Raw genomic sequence first — 21,185 nt, 5'->3', positions numbered from 1 at the left:
TACCGGTAGACCCCTCGCCGCCCTGTGAGCCAGCAGCGCATTCAACCCCTCACAAGGCACAAGGGTCGAGGGCTACCGGTAGACCCCTCGCCGCCCTGTGAGCCAGCAGCCGCAAAAGGAGGAGGTGGGGGGTCCAGCGCTCGTCGTGAAAAAGGGGGGGGCAGACGGTCCGGAGCAGGCAGACTCACCCCACAGGGCCACCTAAAAGTCCAGGGGGGAGGCCGCGACCTTCCTGGGCCGGCGGCCGCAGGGCCTCAGGGCCGGCACCCAGCGCCAGACAGTCCTCACCTCTTCATCCGAGGGCCGAGGAGATCCGCACACAGGGGCCGGGGGGCCCCGACTTCCCATGCCCCCGTCCGGCAGAAGTGTTCAAAAGTGGCGGCCCCACTCACCGTGTTGCCGCCGAAGAACTCCAGGCCTCGCCCCAAGGCCACCGAGCAGTGCCAAACCTCAGGCGATGTCTGCAGCGTGAACGGCCACGTCCGCCGCTCACCCCCCTCGGCGCTTGTCCACGCTGGGAGGGAGCTCCAAACCACAACACCGGGCCGCTGGGCGCCTCAGCCAGCCAACTAAAGAGGCCGCCGCCGCGGGGGGGAAGTCAAAGGTAGTGAGGCAGCCGAGCACCGGACCGTCAAGGCAGGGACGTCGGGCCCGGAGACGGAACGGCAGGTAGGTCGCCATCTTAGATGTCTGAAGGCCCCAGGAGGGAGGAGGCCCAACGGGGCAAGAGAAGCACCGGATAGCCCCCGAATGGAACCGGAGCAGAGCCGGCGGGCCGGGTTGTTGCAGCAGTTAAGGGAAAGGAGCTCATGTCAGCTGCAAGCGGGCGGATGCGAAGCGGATGACGGAGGGGGTCCGGAGCACTCTTAGAGTGCGACCGCCATCTTGACGCCTTAAGCCACGCCCGCATAGTTGTAAGTTTTAAAGCAATAATTAGAGGGGGAACTTGCCGGGAAGCGAGATGGCCGCTGCTTAAGCGAGCTCCTCGCCTGAGCCCATGTAATCCTACAAAAACATCCTTTATATCCATCTAAACCCGCACTGTCGCATTCCGCGGGCCTTTGGGAGTGCTGAGGCATCGAGCGACTGGCTGCTGGAGGAGGAACGCGGCCCCGGAGCCCTGTGACACAGGCCGGAAGCCGGGGGCCTAGGAGCGCCAGAGCGTGAGTAAAGCCTCAGCCTCGAGTGCGCAGCTGACCCGTGAGGCGTGTCACGCACGGCGGCTGCGACAGACGGCGTGTCCCGCCTGCTACCTGGGGGACTCGCGCTACACTGATCTGGCTCGATGTAGGTGCCGAGAGCCTGGGGAGGCAGCGTATCCCCTGCGCAGCGGCTGCCTGCCCGGGGAGAGAGCAGGCTATGTGGAGGACCTGAGAGGGTGAAAACATTGCAGAGGCCTGCGGGATCGGACGTCGGAGGTGGGCCATGAGTGACTTGCGGATGATGCGGCGCCCCCGCCCTATAAACACCTGGGCAGACGAGAGCTTGAGGCGGACCCCGAGGCAAATTGGGGCCATGGTTGGGCTTGGCCCCCGGGGCCTATATAGTGGGCTGAGGCCTGCATACAAGGCTGCAAGGCTGACTGGTGGGGAGTGAGGGGAGGTGGCCCTGCCTCCACAGCACAAAGGAGTGGATACCTGACGCTGGGCAAGTGGCGCAAATGAGACACCCCGCGACTTACTGTTTAACCATCAGTGGGTTGGAATGTGGCGGCAATGTACTGTGTGTAGCATCAAGCCCCCGGGCTGCCCTGCCCAACTGCTACTAACTCTGCTGGCGCGCAATTCTGCCGCATTCGAATGCATCTACTGCAGACCATCAACTGTGCGGTGCCAGGCCTGCTGCCGGGACAATGACAACAGAACACACAAAAAAGATAGCACCTACCGAGACGTGGGGCGAACCTGACAATAACACCAGGTGGGCGGGGGGTGAAAGACTGTGGATTGGCGCTGGAAAGGAGAGCAAGACGCCACTGCCGCTGGGCTGTACTACATACCCTACGCGCTAGTGGCACTGCCCGAAACGGGGCCCGCACCTAATCCCATAAGGGGATCTGACTCCTTCAGTGCCTTCCTATATTTCGACCGTCTGAACCAGGCTTTTATAACAAATAACCGCCACAAGATGGGGAAGCCTGATCGTAATCAACCGAAGATAACCTTTGTCCAGGCCAAGAAACAACAGGACAACACCACGGAGACAAAGAATCCGCTCTCGCTTACACCCACAGATGCTGGAGCGATTACGAATGACTCCATACAATCCATGTTTCACACCATACAAACTTCACTTACGAACATAGACGGAAAGATTGATTCCCTAACTTACAGGGTGGACAGAATGTCAGAACGCTTTGATAAGCACACAGAACGTTTGGATATGGCGGAATGGCGGCTCTCAGAGGCCGAAGACTCTCAGGTTCAAATAGAAACGAAGTAAACGAAGGTAGAAAAACAGCTGGCGGGGATGGCGTCGAAGACGGCAGATTTAGAAGCCAGATCCAGGAGAAGTAACCTCCGTCTGATGGGCGTTTCGGAAACGACAAATACAGGCCCTATGGAACACTATGTCGAGAAATTGCTGATCTCCATGCTAGGACAAGACACTTTTTCTGAAGTCTTCATTGTCGAAAGAGCACATAGGATACTGGCTCCGAAACCACCTACCGGGTCCAGACCGAGGCCCATCATAGCCAAACTATTAAATTACAGAGATCGCGACACGGCGCTGCGAAAGGCCAGAGAACTGGGGAAGCTTACCCATGAAGGGATGGACATCTCCATATACCCCGGTTTTACCTCAGCGGTACAAGAAGTGCAGAAGAAATTCATAGATGCCAAGCAGAAATTGCGGGAGCTTAACATACCTTACGCAATGCTATATCCGGCAAGACTCATAATCACTATTGAAGGCAAAACGTGGATCTTCAACGACTCAGCAGAAGTGCAGACATTCTTAAAACAAAAAGGGAAACCAGGAGTGCGGAGAAGATCACCAAGAAGCGAACAAGGCGAACAGCCCACAATGTCGGATGTGGAATGATCTGGTTGCAGGACTACATGTTGACTGCTGGAATGCTGAGAATGCGGGTGCGACCCGGGTTCTATAGGGTGATGCACACTGGCGATCTATGCATATGCTTGCCGCAGACCGCGACTCCAGATAAGTGGACAAATGCTAAAGTATTTTATGAGTCATGTTTGTTATGTGAGGATATGACATGGCTGGCACTAGGCCCATAGAGATGTTAAAGGATGCTACCCAAACGGCCTCATATATGGGAAAGGACAATAATTGGTGTGGGTATCATGATACTATGTTGCAGGGGGCTCAAACTCATATAACTTAGATTGCAAGTAAAGGGTAGGCAGCTCCGACCACCACGCGTGAATCGCACATTTTATTGCATTATGCTTTTTCTTTGTTCCTTGTTATGTTGTTTATTGTGGATCATGATGGGTACTATGGTAAAGGATGTCTCCACTTGGTTTAGGGTAGTGGAGTGGGTGGGGATGGTTCTGGGTAATTGGAAAAATCTGACCAGCAGCTTGATGACTGAAATACTAGAGACTGACACTCTTCGACAGCAAGTGCATATGGGGGTGACTTCGACACACACTATGAGTGATTGCCTTACAGATCGAAGACTACTGACTTTCCTCGCCTGGAATGTACAAGGCCTACACAACCCACAGAAAATGCGCAAGGTGGTGGCATACTTAGACAGACACGACATTGATGTAGCCTGCCTAGAGGAAACACATTTTTCTGATCTTAGGGCACAACATATTGGAACACAGTGGGTATTCTTTCGACTGACGTACTCCACGACAATTCACATGGAGACTGAGACAAACAGCATTAAAGGATCAGGTGTTCAGAGAGGGACTGCGTCAGGCCATATTGACCTTTTTTGAACACAATACTGGCTCTGTCCAGAGTACAAGAACCCTCTGGGAGGCATTTAAGGTTACTGTACGTGGACACTGTATAGGCACACACGCGGGTATATTGCGGGACATACAGGAACAATTGTCGAAAACTGAAAGAGACATTCTGACACTAGAACGCAGGTATGAGGAGAACCCATCTGACACCTTGCTGGCTGAAATAAGGAAACACATTGACACATATGACGAATATGCAGCTGGCAAATATGTAGTGCAGAACTATGGCGAGGGAGGCAGACCTGGTAGGGCACTGTCATACAAAGTCAGACCTGCACACTCCATGACACATATTACTGAAATAAAAAACGCTCAGAATGTTTCTGTGTACGACACGCTGACCATACTAAACTGCTTTACTGAATTCTATACTCAATTGTATACGGCCCGCGTCAAACCCCCCACTCCGGATATATGGCAATACCTGGATGATATAGGACTTGCATGGCTGTCCGATACTCATAGACAATATTTCTGTCTTCCAATCTCCAAGGATGAAATAATAGAGGCCTTTTACACCCTTCCCAATAATAAGGCTCCTGGCCTAGATGGGCTCCTGGGAGAGATTTACAAAGAATACCGAGATTTACTTTGCCACACTTTGCAGAAATGCTTGAGGAAGCGTATGAGGAAGGTACACTGCCAGCCACTCTCACTGAAGCGTTACTGATAGCACTACCAAAGATCCCCAACGGTGTGAATCCTATAGGCCTTTATCCTTAATTAACATAGACGCAAAGATTTTGGCAAAAATAATAGCGAACAGGATACAACCACTCCTTTGCAACTTAATCCTACCGGACCAAGCAGGCTTCATGCCGACGCGGTCTACTGCCCAAAATTTGCGCACTATATTCTCCCTCTATCATCAATTGGACCAGGAGGAGCCAGCGGCTGCCGGCCTGCTAGACGCCGCTAAGGCGTTTGACTCTGTGGAATGGAGGTTCATGTTTGTGACTCTGCGCAAAATGGGGTTCCCCGAATCTTTTTTTAAATGGATTTCATTATTATACACGACATCCAAGGCACGAGTACGAATAGACGGTTTAAGGTCTGACCCTATCTTAATTACAAGAGGAACGAGACCAGGGTGCCCACTGTCACCAATGCTCTTTGCCTTGATTACTTGAGCCGCTAGCTTGTAAAATTCAGCAAAAACAATCCACCACGGCTTTACAATTCAGTCTCTGACCAATTGGCATATCACTATATGCCGATGACATGGTCCTCTACACTACGCATCCGTAAAAGAATTTGAACCCACTCATCAGAGAGTATGTTCAATACGAACAATTCGCCGGCCTCTGCATCAATTGGGACAAATCGGTAGTGATCCCACTCACTGCAGCTGCAGAGCAGCCAGAGTTGGACTAACCCCTAAGATGGTGCACCGATCCGGTCAAATATCTGGGGATATGGATTCACAGAGATCCAGAGATAGTCATTAGGGAAAACTATGGAAAGGCAATGTCTAGATTGGAGGATCAGGTCGACAGGTGGATAAAAATGCCCTTTTCAATGGCGGACAGGATAGCCCTTCAAAAGATGCTAATATTCCCAGATTCCTGTATCTGTTCTGGAATGTTCCAATTTGGTTGACAAACGCTTTCTTTGACAGATTACGTTCTACATTCCAGAAACTAACATGGGCCGGAAAACAGGCCAGAGTAAGCTGGAGAGTCCTTACCCAACCATGCCACCTGGGCGGCTTTGAGGCGCCTGATTTTCAGTTATACTATCTTTGCGCACAAGCTCAACACGCACATTATTGGACGAGGCCCCACGAGTATATACTACACGTTGCGTTGGAGAGCGACAGCGTCTCGCTTGTGTCGCAGATGGCGCTACTAGCCAACCCCTTACAATATACACAAAATGATACGATACATACTGCCAAGAACACTTCGAGAGCATGGCACGCATTGACGCTTTGAGCAAACAAATTGCCAGTATATGCACTAGCTCTGCCAACAACAAATCACCCTCACCTCAAAGTGACCCAAGAACCCAAAATGCAGAAGCTCCTCGAGGATATGGGATTCCGGACTTTAGGTCAAGCGTTCCCTCATAACACATTTCTCAAATGGTCAGATCCCACCTTCTGCGCACATCAGACCCCAATGAAAAATGTTGTATACCTACGTTTCCGGACGGCTATGAGGGCACTATATAATACGTTCCCTGCTGAACCTGAGCAGCTAGCATCGATACAAGTGCTGCCAGCGGCCCCAACTCGCCAGAATTTAGTTACACGACTATACACCGCAACTCAAAGTGAACAGGCTGAAGGTCCCATGGCAGCGAAGGGTAAATGGGAGAGGTCACTGGGCATACCAGTTGATGAACAGGAATGGCAATACAGTTGTATGCAACTCACACTTCTTACATCCAACTGCAACTTGCACATCATACATTTTAAATTCCATCATCAGATATATCAAACGCCAGCAAAATTACACAAACTAGGGCTTAGGGACACTGACTCTTGCTACCGATGCAATGCAGCAGGTGCAGACTTCTTAGATGTGGCATGGTCCTGCCCTGGCTTGCAGACCGACTGGAATGAAGTTACCGATGTGTTAAGCACCATGCTATCGGAAACCATCCCAAACACCCCTTTGACATGCCTATTGGGAATCAAAAAATTCAAATACGCTAGACGCAGGAAGTTCTTGGCAGTGGCGCTACTTCTTGCGAAACGATGAGTAGCAATCAGATGGGGCAGCGAGAGACCACCTAGACTAAAAGACTGGATCAAAGATATGACCTATTGACCTAGAGACGACACTAGAGACCTACGCGGAAGACATAACTAGGATCCAGACCCAGAGACTTCTGGGAGCCGCTCCTTCAATACTTGCAGGACGCTTCAAACTAAATGTTCCGTATAAATGTCGATTTCTTCACGTAGAGAGATGATGTTTGTAGTAAAACAGGCATGCTGAGGACAGGAAGAGGTGCGGGACTGGGCGGGAAGCTGTGGTGGGGGGGCTTCAGGAGTAAAAGGATTACGATTATAGATATTCGAATCACTGAATAATGTAAAGAATGACTGCCTATATGCACCCTACAATGTAATCCGAAAGTGTCAATTGATTCTTCTCTTTTTGAAAATGACTGTATATGATGAAACATGCTGTGTGGTTGCTGGTCAGAATGGAAAAATAAAGTTCAAGGCATGTGGGCTGCTGAATTCATATCTGTGCATAGATCGCCGCCTAGTGTTGGGTCCGGATGATTGCACATTGTTGTCCTGGAAGAGTCTTCGAAGTATCACGAGATAGGTGGCTCCTCCCCTGGACTACAGTGCGCATGGGCATCGCCTCCATCCCCAGATTGTTTTTTTCCGCCATTGGGTTCGGATGTGTTTCGGTTCCCTCTGTCGGAATCGATAGTTGTTTAACTTTCCTAACTTGAGACCAAAAGGTCTTTAGGCTGGGCGTCGGTATTGTCTTTCGTTCGGGTTATCTGTTCTTCAGCTCCGAACTCTTGCTGCCTGTTAGAAACGGGACCCTGGCCGGCCAAGACTCACGTCGAGGTCAGTCAGGGATCACCATTTCTAAAGTCAGGGCAGGGGAGTCACACACCAAGGCAACCCCCACTCGCCCTCTAGGTAGCGTGGCGCGAGCAGTCTAGGCTAGACTTGGAGGCGGTATGAGTTAAGTATTTGCGCACGCACCCCAGCAACAACACCCAAGGCCCACCACAAAGAAAGACAAGGATATATATCAAAAATAGCCTTTGTATTTAAAACACATTAGATAACACACGCAAACTGTACAATGTGCCAGAGGCACGGGCAAAATTTACAAGGGGAATTATGTACAGGACAGGGCCACACGGACCCCTGTCAGAGGTAGGCACTTGTTAGAAATAATACTGGTAGATATACACTTATGTCGTAAACATAGAATGAGTAGCACCAAAATTATAAACGCAACACACATCCAGTAATCACTGGTACAGTAAGGACCTCCTACGCAACCCTAACTCACTGTAGGAAATCACGCGGGTAACTAGGACCTAAGGAAGGAATACCAACGCCTAAGCAAAAGGGAAGGAAACCTAACATGAAATGAACCATCAACAATCTACTATGCAGGTCACATTTAGCATAATGGATAAACATAAACAATCCTCTCTGCAGGTTACTTTTAGCAAAAGGGGATAAACATAAGAATACCTAATCAGGTCACTTTTAGAAAAGGTAAGCGGAATCAGCAATTCACTATTCAGGTCACATTTAGCATAATGGATAGACGTCAAATACCTAATCAGGTCACTTTTAGAAAAGGTACAGGTTAGAACACATGCGCAAGAATTACATAACAACAATAAATTACAATGCGCGGGGTGCACAAAGCACAACACTCATAAAGGGGTCCCTCAGGCCAACTGGCCTCGAAAGGGGCGGAATGCCCTGAGTCTCAATGTCAGGGAAGCTGCGCAGGCAGCACAGCACACAAACCTAAACGTGGCAACTGTCCACTAAGTGCTGGACAGTTGTTAAACACAGATGCACAACGTTGGAGCCAGGAGGGCTCAAGAACAAAGTGGGCAAGGAGCCTCTCAGGGGCTCACTGAACAAATGTGCAATGTAGAGCTCCGCGCTCTAAAACGCTAAAAATGCCCCCAGAGCCTCTCTCAGGGCTCTCACTCGATGTGGGCAATGAGCCTCGCTGGGCTCGCAGAAGGAAATGGGCACTCGAGCCTCTCGGGCTCTAAATGAACATATGGCCCCCAGGAGCCTCGGGGCTCCAATCGCAAAGGAATGCGGCACGGTGGAGTCCCTCACGGGGGACTCAGAACAAGCAAATGGCCCCCAGGAGCCTCGGGGCTCCACACAACAAAAATGCGGGCGCCGTGGGAGCGGCCCTCTGCCAACCGGGGCCGCTCTGTTCTCAATGGGGAGGCCCCAGCCCTCCTGCACTCACCGGCTCTCCTGCGTGCTGCTCCGGTGCCGCGGGCGGGGCTCCTCTTCCTTCCAGGTGCCTCGGGACACGGCCGGCAGCCCTCCTCCTCGCTGCTCGGCTCCGGGGGCGGGACTTCCGGTTCGCCTCTCCCGGGCCGCGCAGCGATTGGTTGCCGGTCAAAGCACTTCCGGGTCGTCGCGGGCAGCGCGGCGGCCCGTTTTAGGCAGGCAGGCTGGCTCCCAGTACCCGAGGAGTGGGCTCCCTCGAGGTACTTATCAAATCCAAGTACGGGGCAATGCCGGGTGGGCACCGGCCTTCAAATTAAAAACAAAGCGAGGTGGGCACTCGCTATTGCCGCGAATCGGCCGAACAAGACGGGCAGATGCCGGGTGGGCACCGGCTGCACACAAAGCGCTCCCCAGCGCTCGGGGGCAAAGGAAAGCGCTCTCAATCGCTAAGAGAAGGGCGCCCAGCGCTACAAGGAAAATGAAGCGCGCCCAGCGCTATAAATAAGAATAAGAGCGCTCCCAGGCACTCTAAGTAAAAAGCAAAAGCTCCAGCAGGGTCTGGAGGCAGGCAGAGGGGCAAGGCAGGGCCAGAGCCAGCACACTGGGTCTCCAGGCAGGGAGACAGCCAAGTGGCGGTCCTCTTGGTCCCTGCAGCAGCAGCAGCAGCCCCCTCTGGTAAGATCCTAGGCAGAACCAAGAACAGGACAAATTGTATGGGGACACAGCCCCTTCTTATACAGACAAACCCTTTGTCTCAAGGGTGCAGGGTGGGGTAAAACCAGTCGCAGCTGGTTCTGAAGTACTCTGTTTACCCCAACCACCCTCTCTATTCACTGGCAGGGCTAGGGCCATCAGTCGCACTACAGGGGGTGGAGCCAGCATTGTCTGGGGAAAGTCCAGGCCCATCAAGGACCAAGTGCACTCCTCCCACGCCATCAAGCATGCTGATCTCACACTCACCACCGGGCAGACCCATCCAGCCTTCCTGGAGCCAGGCTCACCAGCCAGCTCCAGCCAATCACACTGCAGGCATATCTTACAGTAATATGCCAAGTCCCAGAAATGGCATTTCTACACATGCCACACTCACGCAACATACATCATTGAAAAGCATTCATTCCCACGAACACGCACATACCAGATTCGAGCATGCACTCCCCACACATCAGGAATTACTAGGGACACCGTCATTCCCCATGCATCCCTATGGGAGAGCAGGCCAGCCTCACTACATGCACGCACTTTATTCTGGGACACAGAGAAAAAGTGCGCACAGACCAGAAAATCATCCACGCATATCACAGATTAAAAGCAAAAAGATTAGGGGTGAACCCGCCATAAGGGCCAAGTCCAACACAACCCCCTACCAGCCAAAACGCAGGGCAGACCAATCACCACCGTGATGGACTTACCTGCTTGGGGCGATAAAACACGGACGCGGGCCCGCAACTGCAGGGACACCCTCCTGTTTTACGCCACTGTGAACCCCTAGGGTTCTTTCTAAAGCTACTGTAGGGACTCACTGGATTACCCCACTGGTACTCTCCAGCTGCCCTCGGCGAGGACCAGGCCCTAGGCCACCCAGGTGCCACTGGATCCTGCCAACTCACCAAGTGGGGGGTAGTAACCCCTGGCACATAACAGCCATGCTCCACTCTTTCTGTCTGCAAGACAGGGCTAGACTGCCACTGGTTCTCCAGCCTAGGGTCTACAACCTTAGGTGGACCAGGAGTCTCAGGGAAGGCTCTCCTCCCCTTACCTCTTCTCCTAGGGTTCCTCCTCCTCCTCCGAGGGGTACCCTCTGAACACCACTCTCCCAACCTAGGGTGTAACCCCTCAGGTGGTACCGGGGTCAGAGGTGGGCTTTCCCACCCTCTGCACCCCCTTCCAGAGTCCTGCTCCCTCCCAACCGGGGCGGTACCTCTGGAGAAAGAACTGGTCAGGATACTGGTTACAGTACTCCCACCCTTCAGGTCAGGCGAAACCTGGACCTCCAACCTCCGGTCTAGAACCTTTGGTGGAATCACTGCCTGGCACTCCAGGACTTCTGAGGACTCACAGGTCACTCCCAAATCACTCTTTTCACTGGACTTCTGTACTCTCCCTCCCGGAGCAGTACTGCCAGACTCCAAAACTACAGAAGCTTCGCTCACTGATGCTCCAGGTCCTCCACACACTAGGAGATCTCCCTCAAGTGGACTAACAGGAAAGCATAGGTCCCCACCCTGGTGTTCCCTAAAGAAACCATCCAGGCTCTGAGGCAGGGCTTCGGGCATCTGGGGACTCTCGGTCTCACACTCACTTCCGCTCCACTGAGACAGACAGTAAGCCCCTACACCCTCCTCACTATACTGAGACCTAGCTGGGCTACTCTCACCCTCCTCCACCACGCTGGGTTGGAGAAAACCTGACCCACTATTATTGGAATTACTCGCTAGCGGCGCTAAGGAACCTCTTGCACCTTCCCATCGGTCTGCTTCCTCTGCAAGCTCACATGCACTAAATGATCCAAACTCCAACAGGTGCTGGCGCAACTCTGGCACACAATAACTGAGCAGGTGCTCTGTGACAACCATGCAAAACAATCCGCCAGACTTGTCGTTCACGTGAGCCTTTTCCCAATCAAACAGTGCTCCACAACACTCATCTTCAAAGTCTTCCCAAGACTGATGAGGCAGTTTCCTAAGTCTCCTGAACTTCAATCCAAACTCTTCTGCGGGGGAAACAGGCAACATACTCGGGGAACTGGGAGTGGGACTGTCAACACCAACACTTAAAAAGCTGCCACCACTGGACTCCACCCGCCCTGGGGAATCCAGACAATTACACATGCACTCAGGGGGTAACCTACTCTCTTGGGCTACCTTCTCCCTGAACAAGGCCCTCTCAGCCTCTAGCTTGGCATGCTCCAACCTGAGCTGTTCCAACGCTAGCTGATACTCCCTCTCTTCCTTCCTATCCAACCACTCCTCTGGGGACAGGGAAAGGGATGGGGCGCTGGTACTGACAATGGACCCAGCAAGGGACTCCCTATCTATGGGGTCCTCACTCTCTGCTGACATCCATCCACTGTCATCACCATCCAACTCACATTCATCAACAGAATCTTCAGGGCTCCCCACAGACTCACCACCCTCATGGCGTGCGGCCCGGGCCCTATCTCTCTCTCTGTGCTCGAGATCCCACTGACCCTTTTGCCACAGGATCAGGCTGTCCCTAAGCTGGGACTGAGTAACCAACTCACTCACCTCTATGCCTCCCTTTTCGCAGAATCTGACCAGCTCTAACCTACTGTATCTAAACAGACTACAGAGATCAAAAACTGGCTCCATTTTGACGGACGTTCTCGGGAAAAGTTTGACACAGGGAACCTGGGGGTCTGAGCTAAACAGGAGAATACAATCACAATTCAGCAAGATTCCTATCTCAGAACTTGCACTCCACTGTCCAGCGTAACACACACTCATTCACACACAACCCTCCCCTCGGACTGGTAAGGCAGTTTCTACCACCCCTGATTCTCTCAACCTGACCACTAGCGACACAGGTACCAAACTCTGGGAGCAGGGCGGGGAACAAGGTACTGGACAAAATACAAATGACACCTTTCAGGAGAAGCAAAACTGAACTTCCCTAAAAAACAATAATCCCCAAAAATGTGGTTATCTAAAAAATGCAGAGCTTTGAAGTGTGGCCTGTCGCCACTGTGGTACAGCGCAAACACAAATCCTTATCCTCACCGCTTGCCGCCAATGTTAGAAACGGGACCCTGGCCGGCCAAGACTCGCGTCGAGGTCAGTCAGGGATCACCATTTCTAAAGTCAGGGCAGGGGAGTCACACACCAAGGCAACCCCCACTCGCCCTCTAGGTAGCGTGGCGCGAGCAGTCTAGGCTAGACTTGGAGGCGGTATGAGTTAAGTATTTGCGCACGCACCCCAGCAACAACACCCAAGGCCCACCACAAAGAAAGACTCTACACAAGGATATATATCAAAAATAGCCTTTGTATTTAAAACACATTAGATAACACACGCAAACTGTACAATGTGCCAGAGGCACGGGCAAAATTTACAAGGGGAATTATGTACAGGACAGGGCCACACGGACCCCTGTCAGAGGTAGGCACTTGTTAGAAAATAATACTGGTAGATATACACTTATGTCGTAAACATAGAATGAGTAGCACCAAAATTATAAACGCAACACACATCCAGTAATCACTGGTACAGTAAGGACCTCCTACGCAACCCTAACTCACTGTAGGAAATCACGCGGGTAACTAGGACCTAAGGAAGGAATACCAACGCCTAAGCAATTCACTCTTAGCAAAGGGAAGGAAACCTAACATGAAATGAACCATCAACAATCTACTATGCAGGTCACATTTAGCATAATGGATAAACATAAACAATCCTCTCTGCAGGTTACTTTTAGCAAAAGGGGATAAACATAAGAATACCTAATCAGGTCACTTTTAGAAAAGGTAAGCGGAATCAGCAATTCACTATGCAGGTCACATTTAGCATAATGGATAGACATCAAATACCTAATCAGGTCACTTTTAGAAAAGGTACAGGTTAGAACACATGCGCAAGAATTACATAACAACAATAAATTACAATGCGCGGGGTGCACAAAGCACAACACTCATAAAGGGGTCCCTCGGGCCAACTGGCCTCGAAAGGGGCGGAATGCCCTGAGTCTCAATGTCAGGGAAGCTGCGCAGGCAGCACAGCACACAAACCTAAACGTGGCAACTGTCCACTAAGTGCTGGACAGTTGTTAAACACAGATGCACAACGTTGGAGCCAGGAGGGCTCAAGAACAAAGTGGGCAAGGAGCCTCTCAGGGGCTCACTGAACAAATGTGCAATGTAGAGCTCCGCGCTCTAAAACGCTAAAAATGCCCTCAGAGCCTCTCTCAGGGCTCTCACTCGATGTGGGCAATGAGCCTCGCTGGGCTCGCAGAAGGAAATGGGCACTCGAGCCTCTCGGGCTCTAAATGAACATATGGCCCCCAGGAGCCTCGGGGCTCCAATCGCAAAGGAATGCGGCACGGTGGAGTCCCTCACGGGGGACTCAGAACAAGCAAATGGCCCCCAGGAGCCTCGGGGCTCCACACAACAAAAATGCGGGCGCCGTGGGAGCGGCCCTCTGCCAACCGGGGCCGCTCTGTTCTCAATGGGGAGGCCCCAGCCCTCCTGCACTCACCGGCTCTCCTGCGTGCTGCTCCGGTGCCGCGGGCGGGGCTCCTCTTCCTTCCAGGTGCCTCGGGACACGGCCGGCAGCCCTCCTCCTCGCTGCTCGGCTCCGGGGGCGGGACTTCCGGTTCGCCTCTCCCGGGCCGCGCAGCGATTGGTTGCCGGTCAAAGCACTTCTGGGTCGTCGCGGGCAGCGCGGCGGCCCGTTTTAGGCAGGCAGGCTGGCTCCCAGTACCCGAGGAGTGGGCTCCCTCGAGGTACTTATCAAATCCAAGTACGGGGCAATGCCGGGTGGGCACCGGCCTTCAAATTAAAAACAAAGCGAGGTGGGCACTCGCTAATGCCGCGAATCGGCCGAACAAGACGGGCAGATGCCGGGTGGGCACCGGCTGCACACAAAGCGCTCCCCAGCGCTCGGGGGCAAAGGAAAGCGCTCTCAAGCGCTAAGAGAAGGGCGCCCAGCGCTACAAGGAAAATGAAGCGCGCCCAGCGCTATAAATCAGAATAAGAGCGCTCCCAGGCACTCTAAGTAAAAAGCAAAAGCTCCAGCAGGGTCTGGAGGCAGGCAGAGGGGCAAGGCAGGGCCAGAGCCAGCACACTGGGTCTCCAGGCAGGGAGACAGCCAAGTGGCGGTCCTCTTGGCCCCTGCAGCAGCAGCAGCCCCCTCTGGTAAGATCCTAGGCAGAACCAAGAACAGGACAAATTGTATGGGGACACAGCCCCTTCTTATACAGACAAACCCTTTGTCTCAAGGGTGCAGGGTGGGGGAAAACCAGTCGCAGCTGGTTCTGAAGTACTCTGTTTACCCCAATCACCCTCTCTATTCACTGGCAGGGCTAGGGCCATCAGTCGCACTACAGGGGGTGGAGCCAGCATTGTCTGGGGAAAGTCCAGGCCCATCAGGGACCAAGTGCACTCCTCCCACGCCATCAAGCATGCTGATCTCACACTCACCACCGGGCAGACCCATCCAGCCTTCCTGGAGCCAGGCTCACCAGCCAGCTCCAGCCAATCACACTGCAGGCATATCTTACAGTAATATGCCAAGTCCCAGAAATGGCATTTCTACACATGCCACACTCACGCAACATACATCATTGAAAAGCATTCATTCCCACGAACACGCACATACCAAATTCGAGCATGCACTCCCCACACATCAGGAATTACTAGGGACACCGTCATTCCCCATGCATCCCTATGGGAGAGCAGGCCAGCCTCACTACATGCACGCACTTTACTCTGGGACACAGAGAAAAAGTGCGCACAGACCAGAAAATCATCCACGCATATCACAGATTAAAAGCAAAAAGATTAGGGGTGAACCTGCCATAAGGGCCAAGTCCAACACTGCCCTTCCGCGTGCTGTCGGTGCGGACGGGCCTACACGACGCTCCAGACATGGAACGAACTCCGTTTAAGAGGTGCCCGGTGTGCACCTCAAAGTATTCACACCTCGACGTGCACCCAGTGTGCAACAAATGTTTGTCGCCGGACCATGATGAGGCCAGGTGTATGGCCTGCTCAAAGTTCCGGTGTAAGAAGACTCTCAAGCTTCGTCGGGCCGCTAGGCTCCAGGCCCAGTTATCGGCGCCCCCGCCAGACAACATCTTCGAAGAAGACGTTGGAGACGACAATGTCTTTCAAGTTTCGGACTCTAGCCCGGCGTCGGAGGAAGAGAACTACGACGCCGGGAGACGAGGAGTTTGATGAAGTCGTCGGTGAGGTAGGGGACGACGATGGGGCCATTGCCATCGTGGAGGATAGCTCGGAGGAGGAGCATCCTCCAACTGACTCAGGGGTCAACCCCCACTGTACGGCCCAGGTCAAGGGATCACCTTCGGGCCTTACCCAAGACCTTATTACTCGTCCCACGGCCCCGCCTCCGGGCCCGGCCACGGACATTTCTGATGCGCCACTCCCGTTGAAGAAAACGAAAGTGAAACCATCGGGGTCCGCACCAACGGTTTCGAAACCGAAAGTGAAAGTCGCACTGGTGGGACAGAAGGCTCCAGAGGCCTCAATGTCTAAAAAATTCAAAATGGCCGACATCAAGAGCCACGCCAAGATGGCCGACCCGAAGACCCCGGTGTCGAAGCCGAAGGCGAAGACGACCGACGCGGCCGCGTCGGCGCCGAAGATGGTCGAGGTCGATGACCCGAAAAAAGCTTCGAAGAAGCGTCAGGACGACTCCAAAGCTCTGGCTGCGCCGACTCCGGCCGTCAAGGCCAAGGATGGTGATGTGTCGGCTCCGAAGACCGTGCCTTCCGCCGACCCGACTCCGGACTCGGGGAAATCGCTCGAGCCGGTCCAGCCCTCCCCGGCCTTAGCAAAAAAGGTTGTGGAGTCCCTGCAGCGGATTCGGAAGGACGCTATGGCTCCCCAACCGACGGATGTGGTGCCGAAGCCTACACCAAAGCCGGCAAAGGCGCAGACGCCTATCCACTTCACGCTGCCGCCGAAGACGACGCCGAAGGCTTTCGCTCCGAGGCATGGGGCCGGGGTGCCCTTGAAGGGGGTGTCAACGCCCAAGGCATCGTTGGTAGTGCTGAAGCCTCGGCTCCAGCCACTCGCAGATGAGGAGCGTCGAGAGGTTATCATCGACGCCAACACCGGGAAGCTCTCTCCTGAAAAGGAAGATCACCACGGAGCCAGTGTTGGAACATTTTCGTATTCCACTCAAGAACAAAAAGGACTCTGCGGGTACTTCTGCCCCTATAGAGCCTGCATCTCCACATAATTTGGAACTTTCACCGACGCATTCTAACGCTGGGGAAGGTGACGGAGATGAGGAGGACGAGTACAATTACCCAGCATACTCGGATCCAGAGGAGGTACATGAACCTTGGTCTGCCGGAGGCGACCCTGAGGACCCTCAGTCGGGTCATGAACCGCAGCTTTTTGCAGCAAAGACTTCTCCAACAGAGGACTCTGCAGCCTTCAACGCTCTGATTGAGAGAGTCAAGTCAAGTCAAGTCAAGTCATAAAATTTATATAGCGCACTACATACCCAGAGGGTTTCAAGGCGCTTAGGAAGGGGAGGAGGATTATTTGTCAAATATCCACGTTTTAAGCTGCTTTCGGAACGCTAGGTGATTCTGGGTGAGGCGAAGGTAAGCGGGGAGTGAGTTCCATGTTTTGGCAGCCAGGTAAGAGAAGGATCTGCCTCCCATGGTGGTCTTGTTGATGCGAGGTACAGTGGCGAAGGCTTGGTTGGAGGAGCGAAGTTGGCGGGAGGGGGTGTAGAAGGACAGTCGAGAGTTGAGGCAATTTGGTCCGATGTCGTAGAGTGATTTGTGTGCGTGGGTAAGCAGTCGGAAAGTAATCCTCTTATTGACGGGTAGCCAGTGGAGGTCTTTAAGGTGACCAGAGATGTGTTCGTTGCGTGGGATGTCTAATATGAGCCTGGCTGAGGCGTTTTGGATTCGTTGTAGTTTCTTCTGGAGTTTAGCGGTGGTACCTGCGTAGAGGGTGTTTCCGTAGTCCAGTCGGCTCGTGACTAGAGCGTGGGTGACTGTCTTCCTTGTCTCGGTGGGGATCCAGCGAAATGTTTTTCTGAGCATGCGAAGAATGTTGAAGCAGGAAGAGGACACGGCGTTGACTTGTCTGTTCATTGAGAGTGAGGAGTCCAGGATGACACCTAGGTTCCGTGCGTGGTCTGTCGGGGTGGGTGCTTTTCCGAGGGCTTCCGGCCACCAGGAGTTGTCCCACGCAGAGGGGGATGTACCTAAGATGAGGACTTCTGTTTTGTCTGAGTTCAGTTTCAGACGGCTTTGTTTCATCCATTCGGCGACTTCTTTCATTCCTTCGTGAAGGTTAGTTTTGGCGGTGCTGGGTTCCTTGGTGAGAGATAGGATCAGCTGCGTGTCATCCGCGTACGAGATGATGTTGAGGTTGTGTTGGCGGGCGATGGCCGCGAGGGGGCTCATGTATACGTTGAAGAGGGTGGGACTGAGTGAGGATCCTTGAGGTACGCCGCAGATGATTTCAGAGGCTTCGGACTTGAATGGTGGGAGGCGGACTCTCTGGGTTCTTCCGGTGAGGAACGAGGTGATCCATTCCAGTGCCTTTCCTTGGATTCCGATGTTTTTGAGGCGTTGTAGAAGGGTGCTGTGGCAGACTGTGTCGAAGGCTGCAGAGAGGTCGAGGAGGATGAGGGCGACTGTGTCTCCATTGTCCAGTAGAGTTCGAATGTCGTCTGTTGCTGCGATGAGGGCGGTCTCAGTGCTGTGTTTGGCTCGGAAGCCAGATTGTGAGGGGTCGAGTGAGTTGTTGGCTTCGAGGAAGGCGGCGAGCTGGTTGTTGACAGCTTTCTCGATGACTTTGGCCGGGAATGGAAGAAGCGAGATGGGGCGGTAGTTTTTGAGTTCGGTGGGGTCTGCTGTTGGTTTTTTCAGAAGGGCGGTGAGTTCAGCGTGTTTCCAGTCTTCTGGGAAGGTAGCGGAGTTGAAGGAGCAGTTGATGACGTCTCGGAGGTGCGGAGCTATGACGGAGTCTGCTTTGTTGAAGATGTGGTGAGGGCATGGGTCTGTGGGGGATCCAGAGTGGATGGAATTCATCAGGCGGATGGTGTCCTCAGTGGAGATTGGGTTCCAGGCGTTAAGGGTGTTAACGGGGGAAAGATGGTCATCTGATGGTAGGGTGGGTTGGCTTCCGGGTTGGTTGTCAAAGCTGTTGTGGATGTCCGCAATCTTGTTGTGGAAAAAAGAGGCTAGGGAATCGCAGAGGGTTTGAGAGGGGGTGATGTCGTTGGAGTTGGCTGAGGGATTGGAAAATTCCTTGACGATGTTGAAAAGTTCCTTGCTGTTGTGGGCGTTGTTGTCAAGTCGATCCTTGAATGCTGTTTTCTTGGCTTTTCGGATCAGTTGGTGGTGAGTACGGATGGCGTTTTTGAAGGCGTCCTTGCTGCTGGTGGATGGGTCTTTTTTCCAGGCCTTTTCAAGGGAGCGGCACAGTTTCTTGGACTTCTTGAGGTCATCGTTGAACCATGAGGTCTTCTTGCTGCCAAGTTTGTGTTGACGTATTTTCAGTGGTGCTAAGGTGTCGGCGGTGTTGGATAGCCAAAGGGTGAGGTTAGAGGCGGCTTCGTTGGCGTTAGAAGAGAGGGCTGGGGAGGTTTGAAGGAGCGATGTGGAGATCTGTTCCGTGGTGATTTTGTTCCAGTTTCTTTGTAGAGTTGGTTGGAGGTGGATGATGGGTTTCGGCTTGTTGTAGGTGAAGTGAACGCAGCTGTGGTCAGTCCAGAGTAGATCCGTAGTGTGGCTGAAGGAGACATGGTTGCTGGAGGTGATGATGGGGTCGAGTGTGTGACCTGCGATGTGGGTGGGGGAAGTGACCAGTTGTTTAAGTCCGAGGTTGGCTAGGTTGTCCAAGAGGGTGGCGGTGTTGCGGTCGTTGGTCTTTTCAAGGTGGAAGTTGAGGTCTCCCAGAAGGATGTAGTCTTTGGAGGGGAGCGCGTGTGGGGTGATGAAGTCCGTGATGTCTTCACTGAATTTTGCGCGTGGTCCTGGTGGTCTGTAGAGGAGGGTGCCTCTGAGTGTGGTCTTGGGGTCGATGTGGATCTGGAAGTGAAGGTGTTCGGAGTTAGCGAGGTTGGCGTCAGAGCTGGTTGAGATGCGGATTGATTTCTTGTGGACGATGGCGATTCCGCCTCCTGTATGGTCGGTGCGGTCCTTGCGTGTGATCTTATAGTCATCAGGGATAGCGATGGCGATGTCAGGGGCGGAGGAGGCGTTCATCCATGTTTCCGTTAGGAAGGCGACGTCAGGAGAGATGGTGTCTAGTAGGTTCCAAAGGTCAATGGCGTGCCTGTGGACCGAGCGGGTGTTGAGAAGGATGCATTGTAGGTGGTTGGGGTCGGGAATCTGTGTTGTGGTCGTAGCGGGGATGTTGTCGGTGCCGATGAATTTGCAGGAGAGGCAGGAGAATGGTCCATGGGTGCGTCCAGGAGCGGCTTGGACGCAGTTGGGGGCGCGACCGGGGTTAAGGGCTAGGAGGGTGGCAGCATCGTAGGTAACGCGGGGGGGCTGGGCAGCGCGAGGGGCAGGGGGTCTGGCGCTGGGCGCGGTCCAGGCGCGGACGGGCGTAGACGGGCTTACCTTTGGCGCACCTTCGGCGCGGATTGGGCGCGGTCGCTGCGCGTGAACGCTGCGCGCGGGAACTACTGTCATATGTGGAGAGTGGAGGGGGAGGGGCGAGGGCGTCTCAGCTGGGAGGCGGGGCGGGCCAAAGACGAGCACAACAATCAACAAAATGGAGGCGGGGGGGGAGCACTGCAAAACGCACAAACCGAGTGGAATTGTACTTCAAGAATACAATCGAAATGCAGGCAAGCTCAGCGGCGACCAGGTAGGCAGCAGGCACAGACAGCAATGCAGCCGTGGGAGGCACAGCGCGCAGACAGGCTCGAGTTAGTACAAATCAGAGTACAAATCAATTACAAAGCAAGTTTGTTCAATGGCGATCTTCAGGCACAGGCACTCAAAGCAGTTTCAATTACACAGGGCAAAGCGCTATATACGGTACCAGCGACCTTGGAGCAGGCACAGACAGCAATGCAGCCTGGGGAGCGACCACTCAGCTCTGGGAAGAGGAGCGAGTCACGCCGACTTCAGGAGGGGAAGCGCTGATGAACTAAGTGGGAGGGCGTCTCAGCTGGGAGGCGGGGCGGGCCAAAGACGAGCACAACAATCAACAAAATGGAGGCGGGGGGGGAGCACTGCAAAACGCACAAACCGAGTGGAATTGTACTTCAAGAATACAATCGAAATGCAGGCAAGCTCAGCGGCGACCAGGTAGGCAGCAGGCACAGACAGCAATGCAGCCGTGGGAGGCACAGCGCGCAGACAGGCTCGAGTTAGTACAAATCAGAGTACAAATCAATTACAAAGCAAGTTTGTTCAATGGCGATCTTCAGGCACAGGCACTCAAAGCAGTTTCAATTACACAGGGCAAAGCGCTATATACGGTACCAGCGACCGTGGAGCTGGCACAGACAGCAATGCAGCCTGGGGAGCGACCACTCAGCTCTGGGAAGAGGAGCGAGTCACGCCGACTTCAGGAGGGGAAGCGCTGATGAACTAAGTGGGAGGGCGTCTCAGCTGGGAGGCGGGG

The 21,185-nt window shown here is 53.4% G+C and overlaps 1 protein-coding gene across 1 annotated transcript in view; it reads left to right on the top strand.

The window, feature by feature from the left end:
* The window catches only part of GALK2 (galactokinase 2), a 1,370,458-nt gene that overhangs the window by 601,086 nt on the left and 748,187 nt on the right, over nt 1-21,185 (top strand). The window lies entirely within an intron of this gene.

This window comes from Lissotriton vulgaris, chromosome 2_1 (genome assembly GCF_964263255.1).
Source record: "Lissotriton vulgaris chromosome 2_1, aLisVul1.2, whole genome shotgun sequence".
Classification (NCBI taxonomy): Eukaryota; Metazoa; Chordata; class Amphibia; order Caudata; family Salamandridae; genus Lissotriton; species Lissotriton vulgaris.
The sequence above is the reverse complement of the archived record's forward strand: the minus strand, read 5'-3'. Positions and strand labels throughout refer to the sequence as shown.